Raw genomic sequence first — 19,598 nt, 5'->3', positions numbered from 1 at the left:
GGGTACACACAGCCCACGATCTGGGGCCCGCTGTTGGGCAGCTCGAGGACGACCCCGGCTCAGCCCGCGGCTGCACCTGCTTTCCCTTTTTCCCTTCTCACCAGAAAGGAGGCCAGGGCTTTTCACTCCACAGTATGCGGGATTATAGATTACCCGTATGCTCATCTCTGCCCACCTTTTACCCCCTTCCTCCCCCAACAGGTTCATTGTTGGTGTCAAACAACAGAGAATTTAATTCTGATTTCACACCTTCCTGGAAGTGCTTTGAAAACCCACTCCGGGAGCTGGGGTCATCTTCATGTTCCTAGATACTAATTTTCAGGTCTTCTCACATTCCGGGAGGTTCTGAATGGGTAGTGGGATTACAAGAGGGGACCCCAGCTTTCAAGGGACTCAGTAACTGACCGTGAAATCCCTGTGTCCTTTGTGGCTGGCCTGGGAGAGCCTCAGCAGTGGGGATTCATCCCATTTGCTCAAACCGGTCGGTAGAGGCCCCGTCCCCAAATGAGGTCATTTAAGAAACCACCTGTCGGGGCGCCTGGCTGGCTCAGTCGGTTGAACTTCCGACTTCGGCTCAGGTCATGATCTCACGGTCCGTGAGTTCGAGCCCCGCGTCGGGCTCTTCGCTGACAGCTTGGAGCCTGCTTCGGATTCTGTGTCTTCCTCTCTCTCTGACCCTCCCCCGTTCATGCTCTGTCTCAAAAGTAAATAAACATTAAAAAAAATTTTTTTTTAAAGAAGAAAAAAAGAAACCACCTGTTAATCCCGTTTGGGGTTGACTTGATTGTTTACCAGTACAGGAAAAGTCACAGGGCCACGCACACGTACAACACCCTATCCTAAATGGACAGCTAGCAGGGAAAGGAGGGCATGCAGGGTCAGTGATAGACTGAATCAGGCACGGAAGCTGGTCCTCAGTTTCCACTTTGCTCCTGGGGCTCCTGGTGTTTCCTGCCCAAGCCGCCTCTGGTCCAAGCGGGCAGGTGTTCTGGCCGTGGAAGCTGCAGTGCAGCGAACGGTCCAAATATACCTCCCTGAAACAAATATTAAACGACTCCTGTAGGCATCAGATAATTCTGCAGGCTACCTCGAAGGAAGTCAGGATTTCCAGCAGCAATTAAATTGCATGATTGGATACAGGGAAAGTTTTATAATTGCTCCCAGGTAGCAATTTATGAGGATAGATGTTACTTATGACATGTGTCAAAAAGGTCAAAGTTTATACTTCCTTGGACATTAACCTAATCTTTGAAACTCCGAAACTTACACTTTTTGGTCATTAATTTTTTTTTTACAAGCAGAGATTTTGACAATTAACCCAGTTAATAAAGGTCAAATTTCAATTTTTTTTCCAATTTCTGGAGCACTTAACTTATTCTTTTTTGAAAATGGGAAGATAGGGGATGATAAATAGTTATTAAATGAACACAAGGATGTGGTTCCGCTGTCAGGGTGATGATTATAAAACAGCCGAAACTGGAAGAACAGGAATGCTGTGTATCTGACGGAAAGTAGACTACAAGCCCAGGAAATAGAAAAATTAAGCTCTCGTGCTGTGTGCAGTTAGTAGGGTGCTGTGAGTACATGCCCTTGTTAAATCATCTCCCGTCCAGTTATTCAGTTACGTGGACTTCAGGCTTCCGCTGTTGAATCTGCACATTTTAAAGGCAGTAATTTCGGCACACTTGTGCCAAGTACAATGTGAGTAAAGAACCAGTGTCACCTGCTAGACTGGATTCCTCAGATGAACCCGCAGATGGGCCAACAGCAACTGAGGCGGCCTCGTCACCGCGCCCAGAGGGTGGGCGGGGCCGGAGCCCCCAGGGCCCTTCCTTCACACCGCCACCGCGGACAGCGCCCCCAGAACGGACAGCGCCCCCAGAACCGGCAGCGCAGGTGTATGAGGGGGGAGGAGGGGAAATTCACCACCGGTTCATGGCCCGGCAAACAGCAGAGAAAGTCCACAGACCCCTCCTTTACCACCCAAACAAGGCAGACCAAACTTCCCTTTCCGCTCTCATCAAAACCTCCAGTTGGGGCAACTCCCCAGGAGGGCAAGCTTCCTGGGGGCTCCTACCTGGGCAATCCCCATTGCCCTGCTCCGACAGCGCCCCCTGGTGGCAGTGCCTCGTGGGACGAACCGCCCGCCAGGAGGCTGCCCAGGATAAAAAAAACGACTCACACACCCTTGGGAGCAGATACCCTGCCCAGACCCAGCCAAGAGCCTGATTCTCCAAGGGGTGGGGTTTGCTGCTGCTGTTGTGTTGTAGAAACAAAGGCCCCTCACGAGATGTGCCCAGCGTTAAAGAACCAATATATCAAAACCATATTTACATGACATCTGTTTATCCAACAACGATGTGCAAGCAGCCGGCACGTCTTCCGCCCCAGGCCGTCTGGCCCTGGACGTCACCCCCACCTGCTTCTCCATGCTTAAACTCTTGGGCCGAGGCCTGGCTTCCCCCGCACGGTGCAACTGCCCGCTGTATCCGGGGTCCTCCTAGCATCTCTGTCTGCTTCCTGTGCCTCGCACATAGTAGGTACCCAGAAAATGCCAAAGAAAAAGGAAGGCCAAGCCGTTTAGCTCAGCAAGGGGGCTTGAAACTGAATAACAACAAAAATAGTCTCTCCGAAAATACACCATTTGGGAAATTGTTAGGGGGGGTACGTTTGGGGGTGCCTGGATGGCTCAGCAGGTTGACTGTCCGGATCTTGGTTTCGGCTCAGGTCATGATCTCATGGTTTGTGGGTCCAAGCCCCGTGTTGGGTTCCACACTGCCGGTGCGGAGCCTGCTTGGGATTCTCTCTCTCTGCCCCTCGCGCACTCGGTCTCTCCTCCTCTCTCAAAAATAAATAAAAAGAAGGGTGACTGACTTCGTGCCCTCTTCCCACCGATTCCACGGGTCTATGCCAAGCAGACAGTGTGCATGCGTAGACTTTTCCCAGAGATGTCGTCGGGAGACAAGAAGGTGACTCAGTTTACAAAACTCTGGTTGGCTGCAAGGCCTCAGGAACTGTTTTTCATGCCTTGAGGGCCACCTGCCCGGGATGCCATGGGAAGGAAAAGCAGGGGAGAGGAGCTGCGTCTGCGGTTCCCAAAATATCCCCGCAGGCGGCAAACCTGGGTTAAATCCGAGTGCACCTGATGTCTGAGCCCTTTGTGGGGCTTGGTGCTAACAGAGGCTGTTGTGACCTAGCCAAGAAATCGGGAAAGACGACTGTGGCCTTCTGTTTTCCTTCCTTTCGACCTCCACCGCCCACGGGGGACCTGCCCCCTGCCCTCTCGCTGTCTTGCCTCCCTACCTCCTTGGCAACCTCTCGCACGGTCCCCCCGCCACCCTCCCTGGCTCCCTCTTTGCCACCCCATCTCTGCTCCTGTTTCCACAGTCGATTGCCTCGCAGATTTTATTGGGATTTACAATGCTAGCGATTTACAGGGAGCCAGCCCCCCCCCCCCACCACCATGGGCTCAGGGCTGGTCTGGGCACATCAGAGGGACAAGTGCTCATGTGGCGGGGGGGGGGGGGGGGGGGGGGGCTGGTGGTGCAGAGGACATGGCAGGGCAGCCTGGCCCTAGTGGACAGGGAGATGGGTGCTGCCTGGCTCTCCTAGGGCCCCGGGGGCTGAGCCGGGGGCTGGGCCAAGTGGAGGGAGGGGCCTCCGAGGGGCCTGTCACACAGCTTTCTGAGCCAGGCAAAAGAAGCTTGGCTTTTCTCCAGGGAGGGGCGCTCTGAACTTCCATGAGGCTCCTGTGGGGCCCCACCCGGCCCTGGGGGGACCAGAGTGGCGTGGGGAGACGGTATCTGCAGCAGTGGAGGGAGGGGGAGGGAGGGGCTAGGGCAGAGAGTTGCCTCAGGCCCCCTCTTCCATCACTGTCTCTGATGGAGGCAGGCCTTTAACTGACTTGGGCTTCTCCACGGGAGACCCAGGAACTCGGAAAAGCTGGAGCACCAACCTGAACGACCGGATGTATGTGCCGGAGGGACGTGGGACTCTTGGCAGTCGTATCTCAGCAGGAAACACAGCTACATCTTCGGGAAGCATGGGCCTTTCGCTCAATTTCGGCAAATCTACCCAAGTCTAAAGTGCCTTCCTTTGCTGGGAAAGCCTGCACCTTCCCCTTGTTGGCTCTGCCCACCCCCCACACCCCCCCACCCAGGTCCTCGGGGAAGGCCTGCAGGCACGTGGAGGAGGCTGGCACTGTCCCGCAAAGCCCAGGGCATTCAAGATGGATAGATGGGACTACATTCATTTCTCTTTAATTGCCTGGAAGACAATTCCACCGGGGCGCCTGGGGGGCTGGGTCGGTTAAGCGTCCGACTTCGACTCAGGTCATGATCTCACGGTTTGTGGGTTCGAGCTCCACGTCGGGCTGTGTGCTGACAGCTCGGAGCCTGGAGCCTGCTTCGGATTCTGTGTCTCCCTCTCTGCTCCTCCCCTGCTCACACTCTGTCTCTGTCTCTCAAAAATGAATAAATGTTAAAAAATTAAAAAAAATCATCGACTCATGATTTGGGCTCAGATCCTGATCTCACAGTTTGGGAATTTGAACCCTGCATTGGGCTCTGCACTGACAGTGCGGAGCCTGCTTGAGATTCTCTCTCTCCCTCTCTCTCTGCCCCTCCCCCACTTGTGTATGTGTGCATGTGTGTGTGTGTGTGCGCGTGTTCTCTCTCAAAATAAATAAACATTTCTTTTAAAAAAGAAAACTCCACCATAAACAAAGGCAAAAGACATTTCCTCCCCACAAACTGGGAGAAAGCATTTGCAACATTTACTGTGGACAGAGGACTAGTATCTCTATTACAGAAAGAACTAAAACTTGAGATACAAAGGACCAAACGCTTGAAAGAAAAATGGGGAAAAGATGAGAAGCCAATTCACACGCACGAAGTCATCAAACAGAGAAAAAGTGTCCCAACTCACGCATCACAGGACAGGGGCACCACGAACCCCCCCCCCCCCCCCCCGCAGGAGGCTTGAGCAAAGACACAACATCACCTCCGTGGGGTTCTTGCCCAGAATGCACACCTTTGGGCCACTCCTGACGAAACCTCAGACAAAGCCAAACTGAGGGACATCCTACAAAATGACCAACCACTCAGCCCTCTCCCACGGCACCAGGGGTGTGAAAGACAAGAACGCCCCAGGAAGTGTTCGAGCCTGGAGCGGCCGGGGACTCCCAGCTAAAGCAGCGTGGGGTCCCGATGGGGTCCTGCGGCGGAAAAGGACGCAAGTGGAGAGCCCGAGTTTGCTGACCACAAACGTACAGTCTTCTGTAAGTCAGGAAGCAAAAATCTGGGCCCTGTGTTCTGGCTAAGACTGCCTGGTCTGGACCTGCCCTGCCACTTGGCTGCGCCTCAGGGTCCCAGTCCTGGCCGCGTGGACAGGGTCGCGGTGACAGGGCCTGCACACAGCTCTCAGGAAGGCGCCCGGGCCCCGGGGGCCGCCGGGAAGTCAGCTGCCAGGCTGCACAGAGAGACTACAAAATCAGTTTTCCGTTTCTCTTTGTACAAGTACGGAAAGAAGTAGAGAAATCTGTAGCAGCACAGAAGGGTCCAAGTGGTGCTTTTTTGTTTTTCAGATGAAATGCTGGGAGGCCGGTCGACCACACAGTGAAGGCAATTGAAAAAACTCAGCCAAGGGGTGCCCGGGTGGCTCGGTCGGTTGAGCGTCCGCCTTCGGTTCAGGTCATGATCTCACGGTTCGCGGGTTCCAGCCCCGCGTCAGGCTCTGTGCTGATGCTCGGAGCCTGGAGACTGCTTCGGACTCTGCGTCTCCCTCTCCCTCTGCCCCTCCCCCCTTGTGCTCTTTCTCTCACAGGTTAACATTAAAGAAAATAAAAATAAAAAATAAAAAGCTCAGCCAATAGCAATGCTGCAGTTCATCTCCAGGGAAGGGGGAGTAACAGGCACTGAGCACTTACCTGTCTGGTGGGTTTCAGGGGCCCTAACAGGTTCCACTCTCCCCCCCACCCCCCTGCCTCCCCACCGGGCCAAGGAGGGTGGGTCATCACAGCACCTCAAAGGTGGCTTCCTCCAATGCCTCGCCCTGCCTCCCCCTCTGGCTTGGAATGTCCTTCCTGCCACCATGTGCCTAACAAATTTGTCCTTTCTGACCCTGCAGACCTGCCACCCACCTGGTGACCCCCCCCTCATATCCTCCCCCACCTGGTGGACCCAAACCCCTCCCCCCGGGAGGCCACACACTCCCCCACGATCACCAGAACGTGGACATTTCATGGGAACTAGTTTTTGGTCTCCCTCTGAGTCCCCTGAGTCCCCTCTGTGAGTCGCAGGGACAGGAGGAAGAATGAATTCCCAAGTGCCAGCCTTTGTGTCGCCGGCCCCCCTCGGACATTCCAGTGTCTCGCTGGACAGCTGAGGGAGCTGAGTCCTGGTGACGTGAGTGCACGTGCGTGTGCAGGTACACGAGCGTGTGTATGTGTTTGTGCAAATGTGTTACACGTGTGGCCGTGTGACCGGGGCCTGGGGAGGCTGGCTGCAGCCCCTGTGTCCTCGCTGGACGAGGCAGCACGCACTGTGATCACCGGCTTTCTCCAGACGAGGAACTGGGCCCAGAGAGGCCTGTGTCCCCTCCCCAGGGCACAGTCAGGGAGGGCCAGGCCGGCTTCCCTCTAAGTGACCGGCCCCGGGTCCAAGCGGCCTCGGGTGGCTCAGGAGCAGCCCTTCCGGCCACACTGAAAGGACAGAGAAGTATCTTGCTGTGACAATGGGTCCTGCAGGGTGTCACTCAGATGGGCCCCTCAAAATCAGTAGGCTCCCCCCCCCGCCCCGCCCAGGCCTCCTCAGCGGGCCTTTCACATGTGCTCATGTCCGTCTCCGCCATCAAGCTGTGAACCCCTCAAAGTCAGACACACCTCACGTTCGGCTGTGATGCGGCCACATTTCTAAACTGAGTCCTGCACACCCAGTGCCCCGCCCTGAAGGATGTTCATTTCTCCACCCGGGAGGCTGAAGACGGAATGTGGCTCCTGAGTCCTCACGACTCGGACCCTGTCGTCAGGCTCCTTCGGATTGTAGGGATCCCTCCATCCACCCCCACGCCCTAGAAGGACGATGCATCTACGCCAAGAAGGAGGACGATTTTATTACCCCATTTCCTGGAGGTGGACAACTGAGGCCTTGGAGGTCAAACTCCTTTCCTCCCATTTGAGGGGAAGATGCTGTGGTTCTCTGCTCCCGTTCTCTTCCCCGGACGCGGTGGCCAGTGTCGGGAAGTCCTTCCAGCCCTGGGCGTCTGCCCTCCCGTGTCTGCCTCGGGAGCTCTACCACCAGGATGAAATTCTCACCTCTCTTTCTTCTTATTTAAAAACAAACCAAACTATTTCTCACCACCCACATCCAACTGTAGCTGCATCCGATTATATGAAAATACCCCCTTCCTTGACTCTATTCTATTAAGTGCTATCACTTTCCGGTCAGCTATTTCTCTTGCAAAACGAAATCGTAGTCGTGAGGACACTTCCTCTCCATCAGAGAAAAGAGGTTCGGTGCCTGTTATCGGAGTGAGTCCGCGGGGCTGAAATCTGTGATGCGCCCAGACAGCTCGGGACCAGGGAAGGGGCCTCACGCAGCAGGATGAAGGAATGCTTCTGGAAGTCCACAGTCCCGAGGAGCACAGGTGGTTCACACCGAGCATTTCTCGGCTTTCGCGTACAGCTCCGCAGAGCGAGGCCAGGGCGAGGCTAGCTCACTGGGGAACCTCACGGCCGGGAGACTGGAAGTCCCATCTGACCTCAACGTGGGGCTGGGGGGGTGGGGGGAGGCTGCCCATTTTGTGGATGAGGAAACAGGCTCAGAGAGGCGGGCTGGTTCTGGACTGCAGGATCAGGGCTCCTGCCGAGCCAGGCTGGGCCTGTTCCTTTGTGACCTTGGGGAGCTCCTGGACCACGTGGTGCCTGCGCCAGGGAGAGTGGGGGGTTGCAGTCACCCCCAGGTGCTTGTGGGGCTCGTATCCTGGAGGGAGAATCCTACAACAGACCAGTAACAGGTAAGATGACTCCAGAGGATGACAAGTACTGGAAAGGAGAGGAGAGGAGAGGAAAAGGGAAGGGAGGAGAGGGGAGGGAAGGGAGGAGAGGGGAGGGGAGGGGAGGGGAGGGAGGGGGAGGGGAGAGGAAGGGGGAACGGAGGGGAAGGGAGGGGGAAGGGAGGGGGAAGGGAGGGGAAGGGAGGGGGAAGGGAAGGGGAAGGGAGGGGGAAGGGAGGGGAAGGGAGGGGGAAGGGAAGGGGAAGGGAGGGGGAAGGGAGGGGAAGGGAGGGGGAAGGGAAGGGGAAGGGAGGGGAAGGGAGGGGGAAAGGAGGGGGAAGGGAGGGGAGGGGAGGGGAGGGGAGGGGAGGGGAGGAAGGGAAGGAAAGGGAAGGGAAGGGAAGGGGAGGGGAGGGGAAGGAAGGGGAGGGAAGGGGAGGGAGGGAAGGATGTTGCTAGGTTGGTTGGTGGCTGGAGACAGAGGCCCCTCAAGGGAGGCGACACGCCAGCCACACGGTGACCCACAGAAGTGCCCTGGCGCGGGAAGGAACCTGGGTGGGGGGTGGGGAGGTGGCTCAAGGCACAGAAAGGCCACTGTGGCCTCATGGGGTGCGGGGTGAGTGGGGTGTGGCACCACAGTGACGAATCCTCTGTGAGGAAAAGCCGGGAGCTGGTTGCACCGGGTTTCAGCTGAGCGGCCGGGTGGGTGGCGTGGAAGCCGTTTCCTGGGATGGGGAGAATGCGGGGCGGGGAGGAGGGGGTCAGGAGTCCCATTTGGGCCAGATTGCATTCGAGATGCCTGCCGGGCAGCCCAGCTGAGTGGAGGCAGATGGGTGGGTGTGCGGGAGGGACGGGCACGTGTGGCACAGCTCTAGACGCGGCGGCGTGGGGCCCTGAGCCGCCCAGGTGGCCGCCCTTGTCCCAGTACTGGGGCCGGGCCGCACCGGCCTGGAGGGGCTGGAGTCTGGCTGTCCCGACCTTGCTCTGCTGTCTCATGCAGAGGGACAAGCACGCAGGTCCGGAGAGGCGGGCCCCAGCAGGAGCCCCAGCTGGTCTGGGCGCCCGCATCCACAGGGTTCCAGCCTGGCTATGGGGGAGGGGGTCCTGGAGATTCCTGAAGGCCCACTGGGACCCTCACTCACTCAGAAAGTATCCTCTGGAACTGTGTGCCCAGCTGGGGGTAGAGAGTGTGGGCCCAGGTGGGGGAGGTGGGTGGATTTGGGGGACAAGGATAGTGACAAGGCAGGCTCCTCGTTTGGGGTTCGGGGAGCAGGGCGCCACAAGGCCGGGGAGGTCGGTGTGCCCGGCACATGGGTTTGAGGTGAAACCCGATAGAAGGAACCCGCGCTTCTCTGTGGCCGCCATCGGCTGCTCCTGCGCAGGCGTGAAGAATGCAATTTAATCCACTTGGCAAACCCCAGCTGCGGTTTGGGGTTTGGAGGAAAAGGGGCGGGGGCCAGGAGGCAGCAGGGGAGCACTTGAGAGGTGGGGGGGGGGGGTGCTAGAGAGGCGGGGTGTTGGGCTGAGCCCCAGACTACAAGGGAGGGTGCTGGAGGGTGGGAGGGGCAAGCTGGAGCTGCTTTGGGGGGAGGTGATGAAGGTCAGGTGTGGCCGGGGCCGTGGGTCTCAGACCAGGTGGACAGTGAGTCCGTGGCCGGCATGAGGGCCCATGGCGGAGAAGCCCAGGTGCTCGGTGAGGACTTGTCCCCGAGGTGGCTACAGGGACCCCTGGGGACAGAGAACTGAATTCCAAGCCGACTCCGTTCCTTGGTTGGCCACGGACATCATCAGTGGCTCCGCTGGCTGCAGCCCACGGCCAAGGGTTCGCAGGCACGAGGCCCCTCCCCTTCCCAGGAGGCCTAACACTGCAAAGGGAGCCGGTAACCCCAGCCTTCTTGACAATGCTCAGTAATTTCTGGAAAGACCAGCCAGAAACAAAGAGCAAGCTCTCCTGAAAGGTCACTTATCCAAGAAAAGAAAATTATTCCTTTGCCTGGAGTCTGTCAACTTTTGCCTTAATTAATATCAAACGTGCACTTGCTCGGCAGTGACTTCAATGTTCGAGTGGACTTCCTGTGACATTTTTCATAAAAAAATGTAAATCTTCCCGGACCGAGGCGTTCATCAGAGCCCCGCCTCGGTTCTCAGGAGCCTCCGCGGCGGACGGGCGCTGGCCCGGGTGGCAGTGACACGTGTGAACACACAGGATCGCCTGTGGCCGCATCAGAGCTGCTGGGGCAGGTGAGTCTCCCTCTCTGAGCCTCACCTTTATCAGCACTGATTTCCCGAGGCTGCTTTATGGATTACCCAGGATGCATTATGTGGGCTGCTTAGCTCAGAGCTGGAAGCCCACCCACTGTGGCCAGAGCCGCAGTCACTTGGTATGTCCCAGCCTGTGCTGGGCCCCAGGGACGAGCTGGGTGGGCGGGCCCTGCTTCAGAGCCGAGTCTCAAGGTTCTGCTCTTCAGACCCCAGGCAACTGTTGGCCTCCTCTCCTCCTCCCTCGGGGGCCCCCAAGGCAGGTGCCCCGCCGTCTCGTGGTTGTAGATGCGTCTGCTGCCCCGACCAGCCTGAAGCTGGTCCATCGGTGTCCAGCTCACGGGCTGGTCTAGGCTGGCGCCCTGGGGCTTTCCTGGGGGAAAGAGGAGTCAGCGTGGACTGGGTCTCTGTGGAGGGGGAAGGGGCCTCTGTCGTCCAGGGCTCCGGGTGGGGCCGGCTCCCGGACAGAGACTGGGACTTTCACTTCCCTCCATGTAGCAGCAAAGCACTGTCCCGTCCAGTTCTGTTATCACTGTTTCTATTTTTCCAACAAGAAAGCGGAAACCGAGTTATAGGATTTTGCCCCAAATCATAAAGCTGACTTATTCCTCAAGAAATCAGGGGATAAACACCTGCTGATTTGCCTAGACACTCCCTCAGCCCACCGGGATCTTGGATACCCCATGTTATGGGCCCTCAGTGAGGAAGATCTCACCCAGCTCGAGCCCATCTGGTCTCCCACGCCCATGCGGGGCTGCCCACTCCTTTCCTCCTTCGGCGTGGGGGGTGGCACCTACCCTGCTCAGCCTTATCTAACGGCTTGTGGTCTGAATATGCAAGAAGAAAAGCCGGCAGGCGCGCCGCATATTAAATTTGAGTAGCTGTTGGGGCTCCTGGGTGGCTCAGTCGGTTGGGCGTCCGACTTCGGCTCAGGTCATGATCTCACGGTCCGTGGGTTCGAGCCCCGCGTTGGGCTCTGTGCTGAGCGCTCAGAGCCTGGAGCCTGTTTCAGATTCTGTGTCTCCCTCTCTCTGACCCTCCCCTGCTCAAGCTCTGTCTCTCTGTCTCAAAAATAAACATTAAATAAAAAAAAAAAATTGGGGCGCCTGGGTGGCGCAGTCGGTTAAGCGTCCGACTTCAGCCAGGTCACGATCTCGCGGTCCGGGAGTTCGAGCCCCGCGTCAGGCTCTGGGCTGATGGCTCGGAGCCTGGAGCCTGTTTCCGATTCTGTGTCTCCCTCTCTCTCTGCCCCTCCCCCGTTCATGCTCTGTCTCTCTCTGTCCCAAAAATAAATAAACGTTGAAAAAAAAATTTAAAAAAATAAAAAATAAAAAAAAAAATAAAAAAAAAATTAAATTTGAGTAGCTGTTGCCAAAATCAGTTTCCAAAGTGACTTTACCCATTTGCAACCTCACCAGCAGTGGATGAGCGAACTATTTCCCTACATGCTCTCCAAAGCTTGATGTTGACACATTTACATTTTTGCCAATTGATGGGGAAAAAAATATGTCAATTAATTTACATTTCCCTTTTTTTTTTACTAATAACTTGAGCATCTGTTAATATGCATCTTAACCCTTTCTAATTTCTGTTCTGCAGCTTGTCTATTCATATTCTTCTCTTATTAAAGGAATTCTGGTGCGTCCAGGTGGCGTAGTCAGTTAAGCGGCTGACTTCAGCTCAGATATGATCACAGGGCTCGTGAGTTCGAGCCAGGGTCAGGCTCTCTGCTGACAGCTCAGAGCCTGCTTTGGATTTTCTCGCTCTTTCTCTCTCTCTCGCTCTCAAAAATAAACATTTAAAAAACTTAAAGGAATTCTTCATATATTTATATACATATATATATATGTATATAAAGGAATTCTTTATATATTTTGGATACTAATCCTTGGTGCGTTACATATGGTGTAAATATTTCTGCCTTAACTGCTACTTCTCTTTTAACTGTACATTGTCTTTCTTCATACAAACGTTTAAAATCAGCAGTGAAATTTAGGAACTTTCCTTTTCTTTAAATCTTCCTTAAGATTCCTCAAGGTCATAAATATAGTCCCCAGTGCTTTCTTCTATTACTCCTGTGTGGTTTTTAAACAAAGTTTATGTCTTTATTCCATTAATTTTTGTTAATGACATGAAGAGGGAATTTAATTTAATTGTTCCCAGGTAGTAAAAGGTTCCCCTATTTATTGAACAATCTGCCTTTTCCTCAGTGATTTGAAATGCCACCTTTGTTCACAGACTAGATTTCAGTATATACATGGTCTATTTTTTTGATCCTCTGTTTTTGTTCCAAGGATCTATTTATCTATTCATGTGCTAATATCACATTATATTTATTAAAATTACTTTATAATATGCTTTGACATCTTGTCGGGCAAAATTCCCCTCTTTGTTTTTTCTTTTTTCAAGCTGTCTTGGCTATTCTTGAACATCTACTCTTCTATCTGAATATTAGAATCAGCTTGTCAAATCTTATTAAAATCTTGATTGGGTTTTGATTAGGATTGTGTTGGATTTATAGATTTATTGGGGGGATTAAAATGGAGAAAAAAATATTAATTCTTAGTATTATGATAGGGCCCAGAGAACGTGTGCAGTCAGGACCGGGCTTTTCCGTGGAAGGTGGGTCGCCTGTGCTAGCTGGGTCACTGAGCGTGGCTCTGGTCCTGGGGTCCAGGGACGAGCCTAGTGTGTGGTCTGAGTCATGCAGAGCCCCTGGGGCTTCCTCCTGTGGGGCCTCCTTGGGATATGAAATTCTGCCCCGGAATGGCCGATTCCCACGCCACTTACCCTCAACCAATGCTGAGGGCCTGCCAGCAGGTGTCCAGAGGTCCAGGTGCAGAGGCGACCCAGGCAGGGGGCAGATCACGCACTCTTGCCTGTGGTGCAGCGTGTGGGATCCCGAGGAAAGGACCAGCGGCTGCTTCTTGGAGGGGCCAGCCCAAAGGCGGGCTTTGCAGAATGGGTAGGTTTCCTGAGCAGCCCTGGGAACGGGGCCATGCAGGGAGAGGACACTTCACGCACACCCGAGCTGCGTGGACGGGAAAGGAGAGGAGCGGGGGGTGGCCTGCGTCAGGGGAAGGGCAGCTGGAGAGGAGACCCCCTTCGGTTCATGTCAAGGTCCGTTCAGATGTCATTTGAGCCATGTAGGGGTGCCCAGGGACGCCAGGTAGAATGCCAGGGACTGGATACGGGAGGCCTGGGGTGTGTCCCTTCGGCTGGGGACAGAGAGGAGACCAGCAGGTCTGCTGGGGGTTGCTGGGTCTATGCGTTTCCAGGGCCAATGGAATTTATTTCGATGTAGACGTCAATGTTTATGAAAGGGTAAGCCGACCTGACACTTGCACGTATGCCATTAAAACCCACCAATTACGGGGCGCCTGGGTGGCGCAGTTGGTTAAGCGTCCGACTTCAGCCAGGTCACGATCTCGCGGTCCGTGAGTTCGAGCCCCGCGTCAGGCTCTGGGCTGATGGCTCAGAGCCTGGAGCCTGTTTCCGATCCTGTGTCTCCCTCTCTCTCTGCCCCTCCCCCGTTCATGCTCTGTCTCTGTCCCAAAAATAAATAAACGTTGAAAAAAAAAATTAAAAAAAAAAAAACCCACCAGTTACTACCACGATTGCTTAGGACTCAGACTAACGGAAGATTTTTTCCAGGGAGGGTTCTTTATCACCGACATTATACAGAATTGCAGGCACATGGTGATAGTAACCATTAGACTGACTTTTAGTCTGTTTTCTTATGTTTTGAATTCTCTACCAATGCCCCTGCTACCGCTCCCGCCCGGGGTACGCGGCCCCTCGGTCCCACGCGGCCCCCCAGCACCTGCCTGCTTTCCTACTCCCTTTCATGGCAAGCGCCTTTCCCCTCATAAACCACATCCTTTATAAAATGTCTGCCGAGCTAAATAGCGAGACCGACAAAAGAGTATTTGCGAAAATACATCCGGTCAAAAGAGGCGCACTACAGGAATGCTTGTTACCCACCACCCGGCTTAAGAAACCGGACGACGCATCAGCTTTGAGGCCCTCTGTGGACCCTCCCCTTCCTATCGCTGCCCGCCTTCCCTCACGGCGAGCAGACTCCTTGGTTTTTGTTCATGTGTCGTTCTCTCGGCGTTCTTTGCTGTTTCCCCACATGCACGTGGCCCTACACGTGACACGGTTTAGTGTCGTGTGTTTTTTGATCCTCATGTAATGGAGTAATTTTGCGTGGATCCTTCTGCCCTCTGCTTTTGTTGCTCTACACGATGCTCTCAAGATTATTCATGTTATGCAAACAGCAGTTGGTCCTTTTTCACCACTGCATAGCATTCTGGATAGACCACAGTTTATGGATTCATTCTTCTTCCGACAGAATTTGGTAGTTTCCAGTTTTTTTCTATCCGATCAGGGCTGCTTGTACCAGCCCGGTCTTCTGGTGACCATGGGCCAGAGCCCTCTAAGGGACACAGCCTCGGGTAGAACTACTGTGTTGTGGCGTATTCATTCCCTCAACGTTATCACATGATGTGAAAAAACGCCTTTGGTAATTTAGACTCCTGCCAGTATGAGGTTCCCATTTTTTAGATCAAAAGGGCACACCAGATTTAAGGTAGGATCAGCCTGGTGAAATTTCTAAACTCCGGGGAAAACTTTTTTAAAGCCTTCCAAATTCCAGGTAAAAGAAAAAAGTTAACTTACTCTGGGCATATAGACTGAAATCAGACTTCTCATTTGACACCCCACAAGTCGTAAGAGAGTAGAATATTGCATTCATCATAACAACCCTGTCACATCAGTACTATTATTAGCCCTGTCTTACAGATAAGGAAACAGAGAGATTGGATAAGGTCACAAATCTAGCAACTCATGATTCAGACTTACGTTGTCTGACTCTAGAATGCGCATTTCTAACTACTATACTCTCCTAAGTAAAGTGGCTCTAAGGAAAGTACTCAGACATGTAAAGTCCTTTAACCCAAACTGAATAGCAAACATAAATTCTAAAGCTACTGCCATTCAAATTAAGACTAAGAGAAGGTGCTTGTTATCACACTGTTATTCAACTCTGTCCTAACTAGGGTAAGGGAAAAGGAGAATGAACAGAGACAATGTAAATATGAGAAAAGAAGTGATAGCATTGTCTTTGTTTGCAGGTTATATAGTTATGTATCTTAAAAAATTCAAGTAATTCAACACTACCACCACCACCACCACCAACAACAAACTAAAGTGGCTGGTTACTAGATAAATAAACAACAAAAAATAACTTTTCTTTATATTAGCAAAAGACAGAAATGGGAACAGAAAAACCACATTCACAATGGGAACAAAAATATTTTTCCAAAATATTTGAAAAAATATCTGAATTCTTCCAGGTATGATAGCATCAAAAAGAATAAAATGCTTACAAATAAACTTTTCAAAAAGAAGCACACAACTTATACTCTGAAAACCACAAAACATTGTTGAAAAAATTAAAGATCTCAATAAATGGAAAAACATCCCATACTTGTAGACTGTAAGACTTAGTATTGTTTAAGATGACAATACTCCCCAAATTACCTATAGAATCAATGCAATCCCTATTAGAATCCCAGCTGACTTCTCTGTAGAAACTGTCAAGATGGTTCTAATGTGCGCATGGAATTTCAAGGGACACAGAATGGCTACAACAATCTTGAAAAAGAGAAACAAAGTTGGAGGACTCATATTGCCCCTTTCTAAACTTAATACAAAGCAACAATAATGAAGACTGGTATAGGCATAAAGACAGACATGTAGATATGTGGAATAGAATTAAGAGTGTAGAAATAAACCCATGTGTCTATGGCGAACTTCTTGGTTTTTTGTTTTTGTTTTTGTTTTTGTTTTTTACAAAGGAGCCAAGACCATTTAATGGGGGGGGGGGGAATGAAAAGTCTTTTTAACAAAGGGTTCTGGGACGACCAAATAGTCACATGCAAAAGAGTGAAGTTGGACCCTTACCTCACACCATATACAAAAATTAATTCAAAATGGCTTAGTGATCCAAAGCAAACCAAAGCTGTAAAACTCGTAGAAGAAAACACAAGGATATACCTTCATGACGTCAGTTTTGGCAATGGATTCTTAGGTATGACATCAAAAGCATAAGCGACAAAAGAAAGACTAAACCAATTGGTTCATCAAAATTAAAAATGGTTGTGCTTTAAAGAACATTATCAATCAAGTGAAAAGACAGCCCATTATAGAATGGGAGAAAATATTTGCAAATTATATATCTGATAAAGGAGTAGTAGCTACAATATACAAAGAACTCATGAAACTCAATAATGAAAAGACAAATAATCCAGTTTAAAAGCAGGCAAAGGGGTGGGGGAGTGCAGCTGGGTGGCTCAGTGGGTTAAGCGTCCGATTTCGGCTCAGGTCATGATCTTGTAGTTCGTGAGTTCGAGTCCTGTGTCATGCTCTGTGCTGACATCTCAGAGCCTGGAGCCTGCTTCAGATTATGTGTCTCCCTCTCTCTCTGCCCCTCCTCCACTCTCGCTCTGTCTCTCTCTTTTTCTCTCTTTCAAAAATAAATAAACATTACAAAAAAACAGGCAAAGGACTTGAATAGACATTTCTCTGAAGAAGATATACACATGGCCAATAAGCAGCTGAAAAGAGGCTCAACATCATTAATTATTAGGGAAACGCAAATCAAAACCACGGTGAGATACCACTTCCCCTCACTAAAATGGCCAGATTAAAAAAGTCAGATAATAACAAGTGATGATGAGGATACAAAAAAACCAAGACCATGGTATATAGCTGTTGGGAATGTAAAATTTGTGCAGCCACCCTTAAAAATTTCATTCTGGGCACCTGGCTCACTCAGGCAGTAGAGCACGCAACCCTTGATCTTGGGGTTCAAGTCCAAGCCCCACAATGAGCGCAGAGATTGCTTAAAAATAAAATCTTAAAAAAACAGTCTGACAGTTCCTCAAATGATAAGGATAAAGTTAGCATATGACCCAGCAATTCCACTCCTATGTACGTGCCAAGAGCAGTAAAAACATCTGTCTACGCAAAACCCTTTATATAGATGCTTTTTCACGTGGACTTTTATTGCATCATTATTAATAACAGCCAAAAGGTGGAAACAGCTCAAATGTCCACTAACTGATGAATGGATAAACCAAATGTGGTAAATGCATACAACAGAATGTTACTCCACCAGAAAAAGGAATAAAGACCTGACACGGGCTACCGCATGGGTAAACCTTGAAAACATGATGCTAAATGAAAGAAGCTAGCCACAAAAGACCACGCGGTGTAAGATTCCAGTTGTATGAAATACCCAGAGTGGGAAAATCTATAGAGACAAGACAATAGAGTAGTGGCTGGCGGGGGCTGGGGAGGATGGGAGGGTTAAGGGTAAGTGGCAAGGGTAAGTGATGGGGTGCCTGGTGGCTCAGTGGGTTGAGCATCTGACTCTTTGATTTCAGCTCAGGTAGTGATCCCAGGGTCATGGGATTGAGCCCCCACATTGGGCTCTGCACTAAGTGTAGAGCCTGCTTAAGATTCTCTCCCTCTCTCCCTCTCTCTCCCCCTCCCTCTACCCCTCTCCCCAGTTGCACACTCTCTCTCCAAAAAATAAAATAAAACTAAAATGAAATAAATGGATGGTGATGATGCTTGCACACATTTGCAAGTACACTAAAACCATTGAATTATATGCTTTAAATGGGTCAGTTGTATGGTATGTCAGTTATATCTCAATAAAGCTGTGTGTGTGTTTTATTTTTTTTATTTTTTAAAGAATGGGTTGGGATGATTATACTGGCTTAGAGAGATTTTTAAGATAAATACTTAAGTGAAGAAAGAAAGTTGCAAAGTGTTATGGGTTGGATTCTATTGTCCCTGCATTTATACATGTAAGTTTTAACCCCCAGCATCTCAGAATGAAGCTTTACTTGAAATAAGGTTGTTGCACATGCAATTAGTCAGGATGTCATGCTGGGGTAACGTGGGCCCCTAATCCAGTATGACTGGAGTCCTTATAAAAAGGGGGAGTGTGGACACAAACATGCACACGGGAGACACCGGGCAAGGGTCAGAGTTAGGCTGTCCTGAGCCGAGGAGTCACCAGGGATTGGGGAGGGACCTTCTCCAGCCCCTCAGAGAAAACATGGCCCCCCAGGCACCTTGTTAATCTCGAGACAGTACATTTCTGTTGAGCCCATTCAGTTTGTGGTACTTTGTATCAGGCCTAGCAGACCTATGGGGAGTAACCATGGAAATAGAAATTATATCTCATTTTAATTCACTTTGCTGACATTGGTTATCTTATGGGGTTGGACGGGGTGGGAGAGGATGTTAGGTTTTTAAATATGCTTTTACTCTTCGGATCGTTGTAATGAGCATGCTCCACTTTTTTTGCATTTATAAAACAGGATTTTTTTCAATTTGAATTTTAGGGGCGCCTGGGCGGCTCAGTGGGTTAAGTGTCCGACTTCAGCTCAGGTCATGATCTCTCGGTTCATGAGTTCGAGCCCCGCGTCAGGCTCTGTGCTGACGGCTCGGAGCCTGGAGCCTGATTCGGATTCTGTGTCTCCCTCTCTCTCTGCCCCTTCCCCCACGCGTGCTCGCTCTCTCTCTCAAAATAAATAAATGTAAGAAAATTGAAACAAAAAAGAGTCTCTTACGGTTTGTTTCCCTCTCTCGGTTCCCCTCTCTCTTTCCCATATGTTCATTTGTTTTGCTTCTGAAATTCCACATACGAGTGAAATCATATGATATTTGTCTTTCCGACTAATTTCGCTTAGCACGATACACTCTACCTCCATCCACGTTGCTGCAAATGGCGAGGTGCGTTCTTTGGATGGCTGAGTAACATTCCATTGTAAATACCAACACAACATCTTCTTTATCCATTCGTCATTTGGGCATTTGGGCTCTTCCCATAGCTTGGCTATTGTTGACAATGCTGCTATAAACACTGGGTGCATGTACCCCTTCAAATCGATAGTTTTGTATCCTAAGAGTGAAGACCGACCCGGTGACGGTGAGGACGGTGAAGACGTCGGTGGTGGCGATGGTGGAGGGGGGAATCAACTCAGGCTGAAATTTCTGGCCGACACGCTCCTTTCTCCACGGAGCCTCACGCGGTGTTCCAAGGCGATCGCTTCCGGGTACAGATTTGGAAACTGAGGCTCCACAAATTCAGGCGACTTATGTAGGGGCCGCCATCAGTAAATCGGGGGAGCTGGGATCAGAACCTGAATTGGCCTGCCTCCAACCCCCTTTCCCTTCCCACTCACAGCTGCTTCCCACACCGCGGAGGCTGGGGGTGGCTCGGCACCCCTCTGCCCGCTGCCCCCGCCCTGCCCCACCCGTATCAG

This window comes from Prionailurus viverrinus, chromosome B3, assembly GCF_022837055.1.
Source record: "Prionailurus viverrinus isolate Anna chromosome B3, UM_Priviv_1.0, whole genome shotgun sequence".
In the NCBI taxonomy this organism is placed as follows: domain Eukaryota; kingdom Metazoa; phylum Chordata; class Mammalia; order Carnivora; family Felidae; genus Prionailurus; species Prionailurus viverrinus.
Note: the sequence above shows the minus strand (reverse complement) of the source record.